This window comes from Lolium rigidum, chromosome 7, assembly GCF_022539505.1.
Source record: "Lolium rigidum isolate FL_2022 chromosome 7, APGP_CSIRO_Lrig_0.1, whole genome shotgun sequence".
Classification (NCBI taxonomy): domain Eukaryota; kingdom Viridiplantae; phylum Streptophyta; class Magnoliopsida; order Poales; family Poaceae; genus Lolium; species Lolium rigidum.
In genome coordinates this window covers 187,552,226-187,571,335 of record NC_061514.1, presented here as the reverse complement: position 1 = coordinate 187,571,335, position 19,110 = coordinate 187,552,226, and positions in this window count along the sequence as shown.

Genomic DNA, 19,110 nt, shown 5'->3' with positions numbered 1-19,110 from the left:
TAGTTTAATAAGAGGCTTTCTAGGGACTCTTTTATGTTTACAAAACACACAAGTATTAATGTTTCCGGTTAATACAATTATAGCATGTGATTTAAATATTTATCATGAACACTAAGATATAACAATAAATACTTTTATTATTGCCTCTTGGGCATATCTCCAATAGTCTCCCACTTGCACTAGACTCAATAATCTAGTTTACATTTGTAAATATCTAACACCGTGGCCTTGTGGTGCTTATCATGTTTTCTCATGGGAGAGGTTTCAGTCAACAAATCTGACACGCTCAGAAACGTATGTATTTTGCAATTCATTTGCGTCTCCACGCATCACTCATTTTTCAAATGAGTCGGCATTAATCGTATATGTTTGGTCTTCTGGCGGAACCTTAATTCCGTGGTCTGAAATATGTTACCAATATTGTCACACACTAACGAGGGATTAACTCGTCAATGCCTACGTATTGTAGACTTAGGGTATCATAATAAGTAGAGGGCAAGTAGATCTCGAAGGTTCAGCCGAACAAAGGTGCTAAACTCAAGATTATGGTGGCTAGGGTTACAATGGTTTTGATCCTTTCTTTCTCCCTCGGCTTCTCCTTTATATAGGAGACGAAGCCGAGGCTTTCCGTGTTGTACAAGTTACAAACTGTCTAGCCACGTTGGGCCTTTCCTATATTGATATAAGTTTCCTATTACAACTCTACTTTCTTAAGCCAAAAGCCTTCAACCTTCCGGGCCTCCAAAGCTCCGAGTCCATGGGCCTCATACTTCCTCATAGACCTGGGGCACTTATTCAACATGCCTGTTAGGCATACCTATGTCAGTAGCCCCCGAGATCTTGCTTTAATTGCAGAGTCAAGTAAAAACTCCATCGTACATATATTTAACAAAACCTTTGAGTTATGGTCAATTTTCACTCGGTGTATTTTGCACAGGGATAATGGTAAACGAGGCTGGTTCATCTGACGGATCAGGTACCAGTTAATTGCTCTCATGGAAAACCCACATAAACCTACTTCCAGTTCAAGTCCTTGGACTCGAACCCGGAATACTGGCGTAATTTGACACGTACCACTTCGGGATTTATCGTGAATCGAATTCCAGCTTATTTTATTGAGTACCCAACACGTCCGTCGGGTTTTTTCTTCACATCTGTTGATGCGGATAAAGTGGGAGAGCGCATTCATGTGCGATGCGACGCCGCACAGGACGGATCCTGGGGTCTTACCTTCGTGAACTCTTTTTGAGTCACGGCATTCAGAGTTTTTACCGCGGCAGACGCGCTTTGAGAATATATTGTCGAGTGCCTTTGTGCGGCTGTTGGAATTCTTTATTTTTTCGAGTTGACATATTAAATAATCTCTTGACCTCCCGATGGGAGTACATGACGAGTTATATGTAACTCGAAGATGTACATAAAAATCCTTCGGCTTCTACACTCTATTGTCTCTTTCTTTTCCCTTTCTATATTTCATCGGGTGCGCGACCAGCGCTCCCGATGGGAGTAGCCCCCGAGGCTACAGCCGAGTGTTTGCACTTGGTTGTAGGCTCAACTTTTGTTAGTTAACTAAATCAATATTTTTATCGTCATCACATCATCTTATCAGAAGCATATTCAATACTTTTGATAAGAGTAGCCCCTGAGCATATGAACAGGTGTTTGCATCTGGACATAGGCTCCCGGAGTTTTTTTGCTTCTGACTTTGTATTGTTCCATCAACTCGCTGGGCTCAGTTTTCCCCTTCGCTGCGCCACACCATCATTCACTCCTGCCATTGATCTCCCTTTCTTCTTCCTTGAGCACCACATGTGCCCATCTTCCTCTTCCTCTCTCTGCTCCACCACTTCATCACCATGCCTCCGCGAACCAAACTCACCAGGAACATCGCTCCCGGCACCGGCGAGCGCGTGGAGAAGGAAAACATCTCTGGATGGGAGAGATCCAAGATCTCGTCGTAGGACAAACGGATGCTCAAGAACTTAGGCATGTTCAACAAGGAAGCGATGCTGATGCCAGGGGATGAAAGTACCCCTCATCCTCCTTCAGGTTTCCGGGTAAACTTTGTTGACTTCCTCATCCGCGGATTATCCGCTCCTGTCCATGAATTCCTCCGCGGTCTTCTCTTCATTTACGGGATTCAGCTCCATCAGCTGACCCCCAACTCTTTCCTCCATATCTCCATATTCATTACCCTGTGTGAATGCTTCCTGGGCATCCACCCCCACTAGGCCCTGTGGAAACGCATTTTTTTATCTCCACCGCAACAACTCGAAGAACACCATCTACAATGTAAGTGGTGTCTGTATTTGCATCCGGCCAGAAGTCGGCTATTTTGATTTGAAATTTGTTGACTCTGTCCAAGGATGGCGCAAGAAATGGCTCTATGTTAAGGATGAATCCTCGGATGCTCAAGAATATGGCCTGGGTCCTTTTGATTCCTCGGAAGACATTCAGAGGCGCAGATCTTGGGATGCAGAGGCCACAACCGAAGAAAAATCGGCCACCGAGTCTCTAATTGCTCGTATCCAGGAGTTGCAAAACTCTAAAGGGGAGGAGTTGTTGGGTGTGTATATCATCGCCCACTTCCTGCGGATTCGAGTGCAGCCTCTTCAAGCTCGCAAGAATCCCCTTTGGTTATATTCAGGTGCTGAAGATGCTGATAGGGTTTCCGAAGATCTTCCTTTGAAGAACTTGGAAAAACTAGTGCGCCGCTTCACCTCTTTGAGCAAGAAGAGTGAAGTTCCTTCCTCCTGTCGCGTGGAACCTTTCAGTGGTGTCCATGCGCGTCCAACTGTAAGTACTTTTCTTCGAGTTGTACATTTTCTTTCAACTGTAACTGCTTTTCCTTCAAGTCTAATTTTATGGTGCTAACTTGCTCTTGTTGCCTGCAGGATCACCAAATTCTTTCTTCCCTTCGTCCTATGCCTGAAGGTGGAGATGTATCCGAGCAATCCATCATCACTGACAACTCGCAAGAAACCTCTATTCACGAGAGCGAACTTGCAGAATCTGAAAAGATTGCGGGTTCCTATGACAGAATCTAGGAGTCAGGACAAGCTTCTGGCTCTTCTCATAGAAACTCTCCTCCTCGCTCCTGCGACTTCTCCGAATAAGCGCAAGAAAAGGAGAAACCCTAACGAAGAAGATTCCGGCGCATCCAAACTATCTGACCCAGCCGCCGAAGAATCTGCTCCCGAAGAACAAGAAAACTTTGACCCCTTCACTGCTACTGGCAACGTCAGCTCATAAGTTTTTCCTTCTCTACTTCCGACTATCTTGTTATTTGGTTTTCGTGTACTGAAATTGTTGTTTATATGGACAGAGATGACGAAGAAGAGTTGGATCTCGAAGTTCCTAGACCAGCAAACACGAGCACATCCCACACGCTGGTCTCCGAGGAACTTCATGCTGCGCCAGAAACTTCGCCTCCAACATACGTTGCTCCAGAAGTGTCGGCTCTAGCTCGCAGCTCCCGAGCATCAAAGAAGAAGAGGGCTAGGACGGGTGTTGTTGGTAAGCAGGAAATTGCCACCAGAAGTTTATTGACTCCTCTCCTTGATGATGTAAGATATCTTTTTCTTGTTTGTCGCGTTGTTTGATTACTCGAACAATTTTCAACTTGTTGATAATATATTTTTGTCTGTCGACTATTTTGCAGCCCTTAATTAAGGAGATGGTTGACATAGGCTCCCGTTTTATCGGGTTTCGTGATGAGGCTGAATCTCTAAGAGGTAAATTTTTATTGGACCCAATGCTTTAGACGTTTCTCTCTTGTTTTATGCCTTCATTCGTTCTTTCTCTCAGAGGCGTTGCATCTTGCCAAGGAACGCGCCAACAACTTGGAGAAAAAGCTTAAGGCCAGTGAGAAAGCTCGCAAAAAGGCTAAAAAGAAGCTGCTGATGTCGAAGATCTTCGTCAAAGACTTCAAACCGTTGAAGATGCCTTGAGAGACAAAGAAGCCAAGCTCGTCCAACGGGAAAACGACATAATTGCATGCTTCGAGACGCAGTCCTCCAGATTTTCGAGTAATACTACCTCTCCCTTTGTCCTTTAACTTGCGTTTTCGTGCTCGTGTTATATCTATATTGACAAAATCTTTCCTTTCTTCAGCAGGGAAGATTGGTGAACATTATACCAGGAACCAAGATTTGGACGAAGATCGTCTCCTGGATACTCTCAACGTCCTCGAGTTGAACTGCTCCCTGGCACGCGAGTGTTTGACATCTGCACGGACTGTGTTTGGCCGCATCTTCCCTCACTTTTTCCCGAAGACCACACAACCCGAGAGGTTTGACCAACTCGTCAGGCACTTCCTTGGAAAAGATGATCCAACCTTGGCGCATCGCCAAGCAAGCTTGAATATTAGAGTCGAAAGAACTCTTTCTCTCGTGGCGGCCAGTGGAAAAAAAGTCGACTGGGCTAAAGTTGCTGCTATCAAGGGCTTGAACAACGAGAAGTGGAAGGTTCTCGTGAAGGATGCCAAACTCTTCACGAAGAAACTCATCGCCATCCTTGATCCAAGGTCTTCAGCCTCCGCCAGCACTGCCCACACGGAGGTCAAGTAGACGAACTTCTACTCTTTTTCTTTTGTAGATGTTTTCGCCTTTTGCTGCTCCCGATCATTTGTGTAAGCGCCTTATGAGCCGTGTATTATGAAAACTCCTTTATGTAATGTATTGTGGCCCTGAATGGAAAATTTTCCTTGGCGAATGATTGATTTCGATAATTTTTGCCTTCCAGTTGATTTTTGACAACTATACTGGGGCTAGATACTCCGACACATCCCCTGCTGCCTCGCACTCTATGAAAATACCTGAAAGTGCTTCCTTGGATATTTTGTTGTGTCCTGACTTGATCAAAAAGGAGGTAGCTGATTTGCGACAGCAGCTTCAATCGATGAAGAAGCAAGCCATGACTGCTTCTGAGCAAATGCGGAAATCTTCAGATCGGGAACAAAGTGCTCTTCGTCAGATGCAAGAGTCTCTTGAACTAAAGAAGCTGCGACTTCTAATGCTGCCCGCTCCGCTCAACAGGAAAATTATATGCTCGACCTCATGACTGATGCAAGTCAGCATATGGCTGGTACGTTATTCATGTCTTAACTCTTTCACATTGTTCTTCTGTTTCTATCACTGTGCTATATTACTTATTTTCCTTTATCTCTTATAGGTGCGTTTCTGGATGTTGCTGGTGAGGAACAGAGAGTAAATTTGCGGGTTGATAGCCTTCTTCGTCTTGCCAGAGCCAATGATATTGATTTTTGGGTGGATGAGACTCGTTGTCGTCGTATTGTCCAGTTTCAGGATCATGCCACCCAGACTCGAGAATTTCTTGATTTATGCAATAGTACCTTGGCCATGGTATATAATGCCATGTTTCCTCGCAATCCTCAACCCGAGAATCTTACTCAACTTATGGACAAGTTTAAAGATGTGCACAATATCCACGACTTCGTGAAGGCTCAGATGGTGGCTGGTGCCAAGTTTGCTTTGATTTGGCTGAAGATTTTCCACTCGAAGTTGGATCTTGACAAGGTTGTCGATGGTTTTTTTCTTTAGATGTTGAAGAGGAAGGTGAATATTGATCGGCACAATGCGGTTGTGTCACCTGTCGCTGAGAAGATGATTGATGAACTCCTCAAGGTGGACACCTCTTTCTACCGATACGATGATTCGACGCAACAGATGCGTGCTTCAAGAGAAAATATAGATAGGTTGATATAGGAATTCTTTATATTGCTCAACGCATGAGGTTTGAGCCAAGACGCAATGTTGTGTATATGTACTTGTCATATATCTTGTTTTAAATGTCGGGTCCTTGTGCGGTATATTGTCATGTCTTGTTGGAAAATGTTGCGAGATATCTGTAAAGTCAAAGCAGATTCTTCTGATTGTATTGTAATTTTCTTCTTAGCCCCGAGTGTCTGGGGTAACATAAGAATACTATTTTTTGTGAGGTTTTTGTGAAACCAAAGCGGGTATATTGCCAAGTGTGTCCAAATCGACTATGTTGTATATTTATGGGTTCGAGCCCCCGAGCATTGTTTGTAAAGAAAAGGAGAACAATTGTCATCACTATTTTTTATTTCAACCATGCTATATTGCAGCATCGCAAGCCTGCCTTATTAAAAACCTTTCAGCCCCACCCGGTTCCCTGAAAGGAAGAGAGTTCGTCTAAAAACTTGCGAGCTGTTCAGGTACAATGTATGTTTACATAGTTGCTACTATATTGGCTTCCTTCTAGGCATAAAAACGTCGTAGCTGTGCAACGTTCCACGGGTTCCCTTCATCTTTGCATGTCCTCTTGTCCTTTAATCGATATGCTCCTCCTGGAATAACTTTGGTAACGATGTATGGCCCCAACCATGGTGATTCCAGCTTCTCATGCCCGTCTTGCTTGAGCAGAAGAACTAGATCGCTGACTTCAAAGGATCTGGGCCGCAAACATCGACTGTGATAGTTTTTAAGGTTCTGCTGATATGCACTTACTCTTAATAGCACCACATATCTTGCTTCATCAATTGTGTCGACATCATCTCCCAGCGCCTTCTGTGAAGCTTCTTCATCATATTCTAAGACTCTGGAAGAGTTATGTTCTATTTCTATCGGGAGCACTGCTTCAGCACCATGGACTAGGAAGAACGGAGTTTCTTGAGTCGCTACATTTGGTGTTGTCCGTAAGCTCTATAACACGGAGGGTAACTCATTGACCCAAGCGTGTCTTGCTTTCTCGAGCGGTGTCAGAAGGCGTTTCTTGATGCCGTTGCATATGAGGCCGTTTGCTTTTTCGACTTGGCCATTGGTTTGCGGATGCGCGACAGACGCAAACTGCAGCTTGATGCCTACACCTTCACAATAATCCTTAAATTCTCGGGAGGTGAAGTTGCTGCCGTTATCCGTGACTATGCTGTTAGGGACGCTGAACCGAAAAACTATCCCTTTGATGAAGTTTACTGTTGATGTTGCATCTGCCGAAGTTACTGGAATTGCTTCAATCCACTTGGTGAATCTGTCGACTGCTACAAGCAGATATACGTGTCCTCCTGGCCAAGACTTGTGTAATTTTCCCACCATATCTAGTCCCCATTGTGCAAAAGGCCACGCCAAAGGTATTGGCATTAATTCTGCTGCTGGAGAACGAGGTTTGGACGCGAATCTTTGGCAAGCTTCACAAGTGCGCATGATTTCCTTCGCATCCTCTATGGCTGATAGCCAGTAAAATCCAGCTCGAAAAGCTTTGGCTACGATTGCTCGACTGCTTGCGTGATGGTCACATATCCCTTCGTGTATGTCCTTCAATATGACTCGTCCTTCTCCGGGTGTGACACATCTCTGCAGCATGCCCGATATACTTCGTTTGTATAGTTCTCCCTTGACCACTGTCAACGCCTTGGATCATCGAATAACTCTTCGTGCTTCTACTGGATCTTCGGGTATTTCTTTCTTCGTGATATACGCCAAGTATATTTTCATCCAAGGGATTTGTATCATCATGACCTCCTCTGGTTCTTCCTCTTCATCCGAAATATGTGGTCCTGGGGCTGCTGCCGCCCCCGAGTCTTTCTTGGGTTTATCATTTTTCTTCGACTGCTTCGACGCTGTCGTTTTCTTTGACTTGGTTGATCTCTCGCTGATTTCCTCCGACAGAACGCCAGGTGGTATGGGCAGACATTGTGATCCGATGTTTGCCAAAACATCAGCTTCATCATTATTGAGTCTGCTCACATGATTTACTTCGCAACCGTCAAAGGTTTTCTCGAGTTCATTGTATACCTCTTTGTATGCTATCTTGCCGTCATTAACTTCATCACACTTGTTCATCACCTGTTGTGCAACCAACTGAGAGTCACCAAAGATTTTGAGGCGAGTAGCGCCACATGCCTTTGCCATCTTCATCCCATGAATAAGAGCTTCATATTCTGCTTCATTGTTTGATGCGTTGGGGAAGGTCATCTGTAATATATACTTCATCTTGTCGCCTTGCGGTGACACAAGTACGCCTGCTCCAGCTTCTTCTAATCTCTTGGAACCGTCGAAGTTCATATGCCAGGTACTCGACAAATCTGGAGGTCCTGTGTTTTGGAGTTCCGTCCACTCTGTAACAAAGTCCGGCAGAATTTGCGACTTGATTTCTTTTCTCTTTTCGTATGTGATGTCCCGAGGGGAAAGTTCGATTCCCCAAAGGGAGACTCATCCTATAGCTTCTGGATTGTTCAAGATGTTCGAGAGAGGCGCCTCATTTACCACTATTAACGGGTGTGCAGAAAAATAGTGTCTTAGTTTTCTTGCTGACATGAAGACTCCATACGCCAACTTCTGATAATGCGGGTAGCGCTGCTTGGACGGTGATAATACTTCGCTAAGGAAATATAATGGTCGCTGGACTCCATGGATTTTTCCTTCTTCTTCTCGCTCTACCACGAGGACCGTACTGACCACTTGAGGTGTGGCCACAATGTATAACAACAAAGGTTCTTTTTCTCGTGGCGCCACCAATACTGGTGGTGTCGAAATTGTACGCTTCAGATGCTCAAAGGCTTTGTCTGCTTCCTCATTTAACTCGAACTTTTCTCCTTTCTTGATAAGCGCGTAAAAGGGCAACACTTTTTCTCCCAACCGTGCGATGAATCTTCTCAAAGCTGCGACTCGTCCAATTAGCTGATGTATCTCTTTAAGCTTGGTTGGTTTTCGCATCGTCAAGATAGCTTGTATTTTTTCTGGATTAGCCTCGATTCCTCTAGCCGACACCAAATATCTGAGGAGTTCTCCCGCAGGAATGCCATAGGAACATTTTGTCGGGTTCAACTTGAGACGGAAGTTATCGAGGTTGTCAAAAGTTTCCCGAAGATCATCAATGAGGGATGACCCTTGCTTTGTTGTGATGACTACGTCGTCAATGTATAGTTGGATGTTTTTGCCGATTTGCGTGGCGAGACACTTCTGCATCATCCTCTGATACGTAGCACATGCGTTTTAACCCGAAAAGCATTGTTTTGTAGCAGAATACGCCATACGGGGTTATGAAAGCTGTTTTGACTTCATCTTGTTATTTTAGATGGATCTGATTGTAACCGGAATACGCGTCCAGGAAGGAAATACGTTCGCAACCTACCGTGGAGTCGATAATTTGATCGATCCTCGGGAGGGGGAAGTGATCCTTTGGACAATGTTTGTTGAGACACGTGAAATTGACGCACATGCGAAGGACTTCAGTGTTTTTCTTCGAGACCATCACTGGGTTAGCGACCCACGTGGCCTCAGTGTGTAGTTCTTTAATGAAACCATCTTCTTTGAGTCGACGGATCTCAGATAACATAGCTTTGCGGTTCGGCTCGGAGAAACTCCGCAAAGGTTGTCGAATTGGTCTGGCTCTTGGATCTAAATTAAGAGGGTGCTCGTCAAGTTCCCTGGGTACCCCTGGCATGTTAGCTAGGCACCATGCGAAGATTTTCCAACGCTCACGGAGGAACTTGACGAACGCGCTTTCCTATGTGCTATCCAAGTTGGTCGCGATGGATGTCGTCTTTTAGGATCTGTCGGGTGGATCTGCACTTCCTTGGAATCCTTGGAGGTGTCGAAAGCTTGCTCCTGCAAGGATCTACCTCCATCTGGTAACACGTCGTAGTTGGTCGTAAGCTTGAATGCCTCATATTCAGCTTGCATTTTGAATGTTTCAGAAAGCTTGTGAAAGTCCTTGTCGCACTTATCCGCCAGGGCACAACTTCCTTTGACTGTTATTGGGCCCTTAGGTCCGGGGATCCTCCATAACATGTATGTGTAATGCGGCACATCCATAAACCTAGCATATGCGGGTCGTCCCAAGAGGGCGTGATATTGCAACGGCCAGTCAATGACTTCAAACTCTAGTTTCTCCTTTCTGAAATTTTCTATTCCAAACTGCACTTCAAGTGCAATCTTGCCCAAAGGATAGTTTGGTTTTTCGGGTGCGATGTCGTGGAAACGTGTGTCCATTGGTGCTAGGTTGGCCAGCGAGATGTTCATTTTCCACAATATGTCTGCGTATATGAGATTTATGTTACTTCCTCCATCTATGAATATGCGAGAGACGTCATATCCCTCGATAACCGCTGGTAGTATCATCGTCCAATGTCATGGCCGTGGAACTTGGGGTGGGTGATCCTCTATACTGAATCCTATTGGCTGACCCGATCAATTGAGGTACCCAAATGTGCCCACACGCACGATCAACTCCAAAGGCAATTTCAAAAAGGTGGAGCATCACGACTCACACTCTCCTTCACGACAACAATGTCCAGGAACCCACCTAACTAAGTTGAACCTGTATCGAAGTCCGGCCGAATCTCCGAAGTGGGCCTAGCTATTGCGCCAGCGTACTAGGTGGTTTAACACACACTAGGGCGGTAAACCACTTCGTAGCAGCTCCGTGACCTATACGTGCATACCAGAAACAAGGGATACAAGGCACCCTAGGGCTTCCAAAGTAAATAAATAACATTTTGGCATGCATGCAATAACCAAAGGAAAACATATAAACTAGTTGTGGCCACTGGACAAAGCTGTAGATTCCGGCAGTGGTCGAGGGAAGACACAATAAACATACCCACTTGTGGTTAGAGCGCTAAGTCTCGGAGCAGATAACAGGAACTCGAGATCCTAAGTTTCATGGAAACACAAGTGAGCCGTCATAAAATGAGTAACTGACCCACTGATGCCTCCGCTTAACAACTATTAACAATTAAAGTAACCATGCTACTCTCCAACAGATATAGCCATAAACCATGTGTCATGATCCCTAACAGATAACCCGATAACAATAATGGTAACGGTAACAAGATATAAACGACACTAGCATGCAATACGACTCGCAAGGCAGACCCGGTAACCACACAACATCTGTAGGAGGGTGGTGGAGGCAATATGGGCTGCTTGAGGTAATAAGTGGATAGGACACGTGACAAGAACGCAACTCAAGGCTAGCATAAGGGAGGAGGCAAAATAAAATAGGTGTGAGACTCCTGCACAGACAGAAGTGTGGAAATGCTTCCATGTTAAAACTTTCCAAGGAACATCCGGAGAACTTGTCGTATCTCACCGCACCACTTCGTGATCCTATCCGGGAAGAAGCAAATCACTGCAACAAACTGCGGGTGCAAGACTTACTACTACGGAAGAAGAACCGGCATAAGAACCGGCATGATCAAGATGATATGCATGGCATGTCAACAATGATGCAATGCAACTTATCCAACTTAATCGGAATCGGAATGCCGACACACAATTATTAGGTTCAAGTTGTTTTTTCTACCCCACATATTAAATGTTATTAGCATGGCATCACATGGCATGGCTGAGCTACGCAAATTTAAATGGAATCGGGACACAATAAATAATTTCCGCACAATTCCATATTTGTTTATTAGGTGAATCACTATTTAACCCGAACACCCACAGATGCGATGTGATGTGATGTGATGCACATGACAAGAGATGCAACAAATTTTATACCATTTAGAAAATAGGGTCGGGTCTCACGGTATCGGAACAAGGATGGTCGCTGGCTTCGAGCTCAGAGAGGAAAAGATGAAACGAGGTCTCGGCCTTCAGATCCGGGAAGGAGAACTTGGTTCCATCTTCAATTGTTAGTGAAGAACTTGAATTGATGCCGATGGTCTTCGGGTGGTGTCGACGATGTGGCGGTATCAAGCTTGGACTTCTTGTTGCAGTACATGGGGCACTGATGGACACCTAGGATGATTTGAGTAGCACAATGAGTACACATCGACGAGAGAAAAATGTAGCCCGGCAAAGACGAGACAATGCGACACAAACAAGGAAAAAGGCATAGCAGCCGGGCAACAACCTTGAACACGAAGACGATGTCGCGCGACAGTAAAAGGAACATCGGTTCTTGCATCGTTGACTCTCGCTGCTAGAACTGGTACTCGAACCAGGGAGAACGACAGCCATGGAAACGGCCAGGTGTTGAACAGGGGCAGGGTGCGGAGGCGACGCAGGCAGGTCGGAGAAGAACTCGAGCAGAACATGGGCTCCGGGCTGACCAGAGGCGTGAGCAGCACGCTCGACTTGGTCGACTGGGCGTCGTCGGGCACGCGTGGAGCGCTGCAGAGCATTGGGACACGTCGATGGCGCGGTGCTGAAATGGAAACCAGGCACCGACGGGAGGTGGCGTTGCGGTCGGGGACGTCCTTGGTGACCGGGAGAAATCTCCCAGAGGCAGAACTCCTACGGGACGTGCGAGGCTTGTCGACGGGGCGACGGAAGAGATGCGGTGCAGGGTTGCAGAAGGAAGCAGCGGCCGGCGGCGGAAGGAGCCAGGGCTCGAGGGAGACGCGGCTCCCGGTGGCTTGAGGTCGTGGAGGTACTGCAGGGCGCGGCCGCGCGGTCGCATGCGCGAGGCAGAGAGCACCCGCAAGGAGAGGAGCAGCAACGCAGGAGACACGACGGTCGCCGGCGGACAGCGGATGGAGGAGCAGGGCCGTGCTCGGGAAAGGGAGGAGCTCGCGCGGTGCTGTGTGGGAGTCAGAGGAGACGGGGTGGTGACTCCGGCCTGAGGTGTACATCTGTGGAGTGTGGAGCCATCTCCGGCCCGAGTAATGCTACACCTACGGAAGGGATTTACGAAATCAGCTTACGGTTGCAGATGTGGCATCAGGCCATTGGGCAGAGAAATCGTGGTGGGTCTGAGTATTCATCCGGGAAGAAACATCAGCGCGCCGCGCATGTCCGTAAGATTCTTCCCGTAACGATTCGTCCGTAAACCCAGTATTATTGGAAATCATGGGACATAACTGATTTGCAACAAATCAGCTGCAGCCACGTTCTCTCGTAAGACAATCTCGTAAAAAATATCCCGTAGATGTAGCATTTCTCTGGTGACTGGGTGTCGGGATGGAGAGTGGTGACCCCTGGGACCCGAACGAATATTGCACCAGCGGCGCAAGGGGGTAAGAGCAAAAGAACCGGAGGCTGCGGTGGGACGCTAGGGTTTGCCCTGGACTGGGCCAAGGTGGGCTAGGTTTTGGTCGACCAGCTGGGCCTTCCTAGGCCGAGGCCTCTCCTCATTTTTTTTATTTAAAACAGTTTCCTGTTTTATTTTTTGTTTTGTTATAAAACCATTTACAAATAGTTTTTAGACCAGAAATTAAGCAGAGAAAGGAGGACTATTATCTGGAATAAAAAGAGAAGAATAGTTTTAGCAATAAAATAGGGTTAAAAATAATCTTGGAATTCAAAATTATGCATGATGCCATGATGATGCATAAAAGAAAAAGAACAAGCAAATATAATATGAGGATTTTTCTTGGCCGCTACAAAGGTGTAGCCGGCTCCTCCCCTCCTCTCCACTTTAAATAGGTGGAATTCCCTAGGGTTCACCCAAAAATCACATTGGAGTCCAATTCCAAAACTTACCAAATTTGGGAAACCTAGACAAGGAGGGATTCCTCCCTTTCCTTGTCATGTGGCCGGCCAAGGTGATGGATTACACCATGGACTCCACCTTCCCACCTCGTGGGTCGGCTAGGGTTGGTGGAGTCCCCAGCCATAGTGAATTTTTCCGGATGATTCTAGAACCTTCCATAAATTCACCGAGCCACTCCCAAACTTGGAATGTGACTTCTCATATATGAATCTTATTCTCCGGACCATTCCGGAAATCATCGTGATGTCCTGGATCCAATCTGAGACTCCAAAAAATATTCGAACTCCATTCCATATTCCATATATGCTTAAAACAACATCGAACCTTAAGTGTGTCACCATACGGTTCGTGAACTATGCAGACATGATCGAGACACTTCTCCGATCAATAACCAATAGCGGGACCTAGAGATCCATAATTGCTCCCACATATTCAACGATGACTTTGTGATCGAAAGAACAATTAACATATGGTAGTGATTCCCTTTGTCGCGTGATATTTTACTTATCCAAAGTTTGATCATCGGTATCTCTATACCTAGTTCAACCTCGTTACCTATAAGTACTCTTTACACGTACTGTGATATGACAACCCTTATGAACCAGTCGCATGCTTGCAAACTAACTAGATGACATTCCACCGAGAGGGTATAGAGTATATCTATCCGTCATTTGGATGGACAAATCTCAATATTGATCCACACGCTTCAACCTATACTTTCCGAACAATTAATGCCACCTTTATAACCACCCATTTACGAAGTAGTGTTTGATTTCATCAAAGCATGCATCCGGTTTAGGTGATTAACATGATCTCATGGTCAAAGGATTAGGTTACTATGTATCTTGAAGCTTGAAGCAAAACGAACTTAATGACTTAATCATATGCTACGCTTACTATGGGTGTATGTCCATCACATCATTCACCTAATGATATGATCTTGTTATTAATAACATCCAATATTCATGATCAGGAAACCATGATCATCTATTTATCAACAAGCTAGTTTAACAAGAGGCTTACTAGGGACTCTTGTATGTTTACAAAACACAGAAGTATTAATGTTTCCGGTTAATACCATTATAGCATGGGATGTAAATATTTATCATGAACACTAAGATATTGTTATCACCAGATTTTAACCAAGTTCGGAGATGGGCCGTGATCGAAGAAGGGCTTAGAGTACATGCATATGAAGTGTCTCTGAATCGGCCTTGTGTGAGAGTTTGGGCTAGATTGCCCGTGTATTTGTATATTATGGTAGATTTAGAATTAAGAGATAGAGTTTAGTCGTACACAGCTGGGTTTATTCCCAAGATAGAAAGTCTGCGGACTATAAATATGTACCTAGGGTTATTGAGAAGGGAGGAAGATCACGTTCACAACAAACCAATCTAGGTGCATCGCCACCCCTTGTTTCGAGGGTTTCTCCCGGGTAAGCAACATGCTGCCTAGATCGCATCTTGCGATCTAGGCGATATCGACTTATTCGTTGTTGGTGTTGCTCGTCGTTGAAGCCTTTTTTGATGGCGAGCAACATCCTTATCGTAGATGTTTTGGGGCTGACGTCGATACTTTCATGATATGCTTGTTTAGCTACGTTACCCCTCAATATCTAGCTGCCCTTACACCTATCTTAGGTGTAAGGGCAGCATCTTGCTTGTTCTTTGTTTAGTAGATCCGATCCGTTATAGTTGTTCCTTGTTCTTCAAGGATTGGTTTGATATCCACATGGTTAGGCCTTGCAAATGGGTTGAACGATCCGGTAGCGCGTAAGGTATGGTTTACTAAGCCCTAGAGGGATTGTTCCGGGGATCAACTTCATGTTGGTTTTTAGGCCTCTTTAGGGCTGGTTTTCCATCATCTTACGTATCTGCTAGGCTCAATTACGCGTAGGATGTTCCGGTTATGCGGTGAAAACCCTAGACTATCGTAGATTGGTTTAACTTTATATTGATAAAGCAGGGTCCCCATGTCATCATAAATCCAACGTGAACCATGGGGCAATCGGCTATTTGAGCCGATCCGCGGGGGCAACCTAAGAGCCGATCGGGGCTCGTATTTAATGTTTACGTGTTTGCCATGCGAGAAACCGATCGAAGCAATCCATCACCTTCCGACCAGGTATAGGTCAGGTGGCACGCCCTCGCACCAGCCGGGACGTGTGCCGGAGCATTGCGGGCCGTTGCCCGAGGGACCAGGATCCACCAGCAGTCCTAGGAGCCTCCCGGCTCTCCGTGTTGCCCGTCGCTGCTCGCCGGTGGGTTTTGGTAGAGTACATTTCACTGTCGCACATGGTCCAGAAACTCACATCGTATGAGCAGCGGCACCCTGAATTGTACCAGGACAAGTTTAAGCGTCCGGTAGGTCTAGTCGAGACAGAAGAAGTTGAAGATTCTGCAGAGGACCTGGAAGTAGCCGTGGCTGAATGGGCTCGGGGGCAGCTCCCGTGTCCTGCAAATGGGTGAAACCACAAGGGCCTGCAAAAGGGTTTGACTTCGATGTGAGCAAAGCTGAGCAGATATTTGATTTATTGCTTAAGGAAAAACAGCTGAAGTTACCCGAAGGCCATAAAATCCCTACGGCGCAAGAAATGAACGGGAGGCCGTACTGCAAGTGGCATCACTCGTTCACCCACACCACCAATGACTGCAAAGAGTTTCGTCGGCAGATCCAAACGGCGATAGAACAAGGCCGATTGATCTTTGGCCAGTTTGCCATGAAAGTGGACACACACCCGTTTCCTGGCGTCAACATGGCGTCGGCTAGATTTCTCGTTCGATGTTAACATGGTAGGGCCTGTACACCACCATGGCAAGGATAAAGAAGAAAGCAGTCACTCCCGCGACAAGGAAAAGGATGCCGACCCACGCAACCGGCCCCGATATGATGACAGACGGTACCTCACCGAGGAACAAGTGAGAGGCATGCGATATCAACAACCACTCTCCGCGCATCTCCTTAACAAGTACGAGCGTCAGTATGACCGACGTCGGCGGTACGACGGAGAAGACGAAAGATATCGTCGGTCTGACGTAGACAATGGAAGGTATCATCGGTATGATAGAAACGACGAAGGATATGAGCACCGCGCTAAGGGAAGATCAAGAGAGCAGGAGGACATGGATAGACACTGGGACTGCCCTTTCTTCAAGCACTGCTGGGATTCAGGAATGAGCCGATTGCCTACAATCGACAACTGCCCGGAGTGTAGACAGCGGAAGAGGGACGCGAGGAGAAGTTTCGGTTTTAAACGTCTAGGGCCTCTCCCACCTCAGAACATACGAGCTGAGTCATCTCAAGAAGAAGACTTTGAGGAGTCAGAAGATGAAGAAGAAGATAAGTACCACCGGCCAAGGTGGTGTCCTGATGGACTCAGCCACTCCCAAAAGCGTAGGGTTCGGCGGCTACGTAGCTTGGAGCAAGCCGAGGCGCAATACACGCATACGTTGAGGAAAGCGCGGCCCGATCTGGCCGTGAAAATTCAGCAGACTTTGGACGAGGAGAGTCGTCCACCAAAGAAAGTATGGCGTCCCAAGCAAGTAAAAGCCGATGTGAGTACATCGGCTGGCACAAACATGGTGTTCATACTTCCATCAGAGTTTTGTGCCCCAGGAACCGAAGAAGTGCCGATAGCACAGTTTGACTGCGGTCCACGGCCGGTTATCTTTGAAAAGCCACGAGAGAAGGGCTACAAACATATGAAGGCCATGTACCTAAAAGGCTATATCAATGGGCAGCCTGTCGGCAAGATGTTGGTTGACACGGGAGCAGCAGTCAATATAATGCCATATTCCATGTTACGGCGTTTGGGACGCTCTAGCGCAGACCTGATCAAGACCAACGTCACACTAAACGACTTCAACGGCCAAGCGTCAGGGACGCAAGGCGTTCTGAACGTGGATCTAACCATAGGTCGAAAAACCATCCCAACAACATTTTTCATCGTCGACAGCAAAAGCACCTACGCTGTCCTGCTAGGGAGGGATTGGATTCACGCCAACTGCTGCATTCCATCTACAATGCACCAATGCTTGATACAATGGGATGGAGATGACATGGAAGTCGTGCATGCAGACGACTCGATCGAGGTCTCAATAGCTGGCATGAACATTTGGGACTCGAAAGACCAAGAGCCGCTCTCTGGAGTCAGTTTGGACGGCTGTGAGTGCATCGAAGTTACAAAAAACGGGGTGAGGCTGGTCTTATCCACTGGCCTGATAGAGTAGCAAGAGCAACATCCATCGACGTACGTGACAAGGCCGATCCCTGCGATCGGCCCCAAAAAATAAAAAGCGAGGATCTCACCTCAAGCATGTCACGTAGTCGTAGTAAGGAGACTCCCTCCTGTAAGGGAGCACAAATAAGTTGTAAGCCTTCATTGAGCAGTATAATCAACAAGGAGGCCGATTCCAGCAATCGGCCAAAATTATCCTCGCCATACGTTCTGCCTGTGTTCAGCATCGATCTAACAGGCGACGGAAAACTAGGGTATGGGTTTACGTCGGCTGATGAGCTAGAAGAGATTGACATTGGTCCTGGGGATAAGCCACGACCAACATTTATCAGCAAAAGTTATATCCGCGTCTGATGAGCCGATGTTCAGGTACAATTCCTGGAATCGGATAACTGGAGAACCGATATCTTCAATTACTTGGAAGATTCGGCTCGGGGGGCACCTAATATGGGATAACGGACAATGAAATATGGGGGCCGATGCACGAAATCAGCCAGTAAAAAAAAATATACAGGATACAAGTACAGCCGATGCACAGACGTCGACTTTAGAACTAAAAAGCCGATGCACAGCCATCGACTCTAGAGGTACAAGCTCAATTGAGCAGTTCAGGTTACATAGAGAGGCTCTACTGAAGGAATGCCTCAAGGGCATGGAGGGCGTCAGCACAAACACGATCCACCTCGGCGATCTCGGCCTCATCATCTTCGTCCTTGCCTGTCACCAGCTGCTTGTTCAGGGCACGTATTTCGGCCAGATCAGTCTTCAGTTCAGCTTTGAGGCCTTCTGCTTCCTCGTGGGAGTGGGCAATAAGAGCTTCCTTGGCTTGGATGAGATGTTTTGTTGCCCGGACCCTCTCTTCAAGGTCCTCCAACTCCTTTCGCAAGGTCTCAAGTTCAGCAGTGCTAACAGAGGTGTCAGTTTTGGCGTCCAAAGCTGCCTTCTTCTCATTAAGCCGCTGACATGTGTCTGCAATATCGGCTTTCAACGGAAGCTGGGCGTGGCGTAGGTCGATTCTCTGACGAGCCAATTTCACCCTTGACTCGTAGGCGAGACGAGTCACAAGCGGCCGAGTTTCACCCGCAACGTCACCGGGAGATGAGGCTGGATGTCTTCAAGAATGCTCTTCACTTCCTCGGGGTCTTCAACCAATGTCTCAATTGAGGAGGAGAGCAGAGCCTTGAGATGCTGGAGTTGACCATGTGTAGCGCTGGGTCCTGGCTCTTCACTTGCTTTAGAAGTAGCTGGTTCGATGGATTCAGGGTCGAACGTTAGCAAACTTGAGAGGTCATAACCCTGACAAACAACAAGAACAACGTCAGTATACAGCAAAAGAGAAGGGTAGAGCTCAGGGAAGGGAGTGAACCTCTCCTAAGACCAGAGGAACAGCCGATGAAGAGGTGATCGGCTCTTGTGTTTCTGCTGTGGGCTTGGCCAAGTTGGCAACC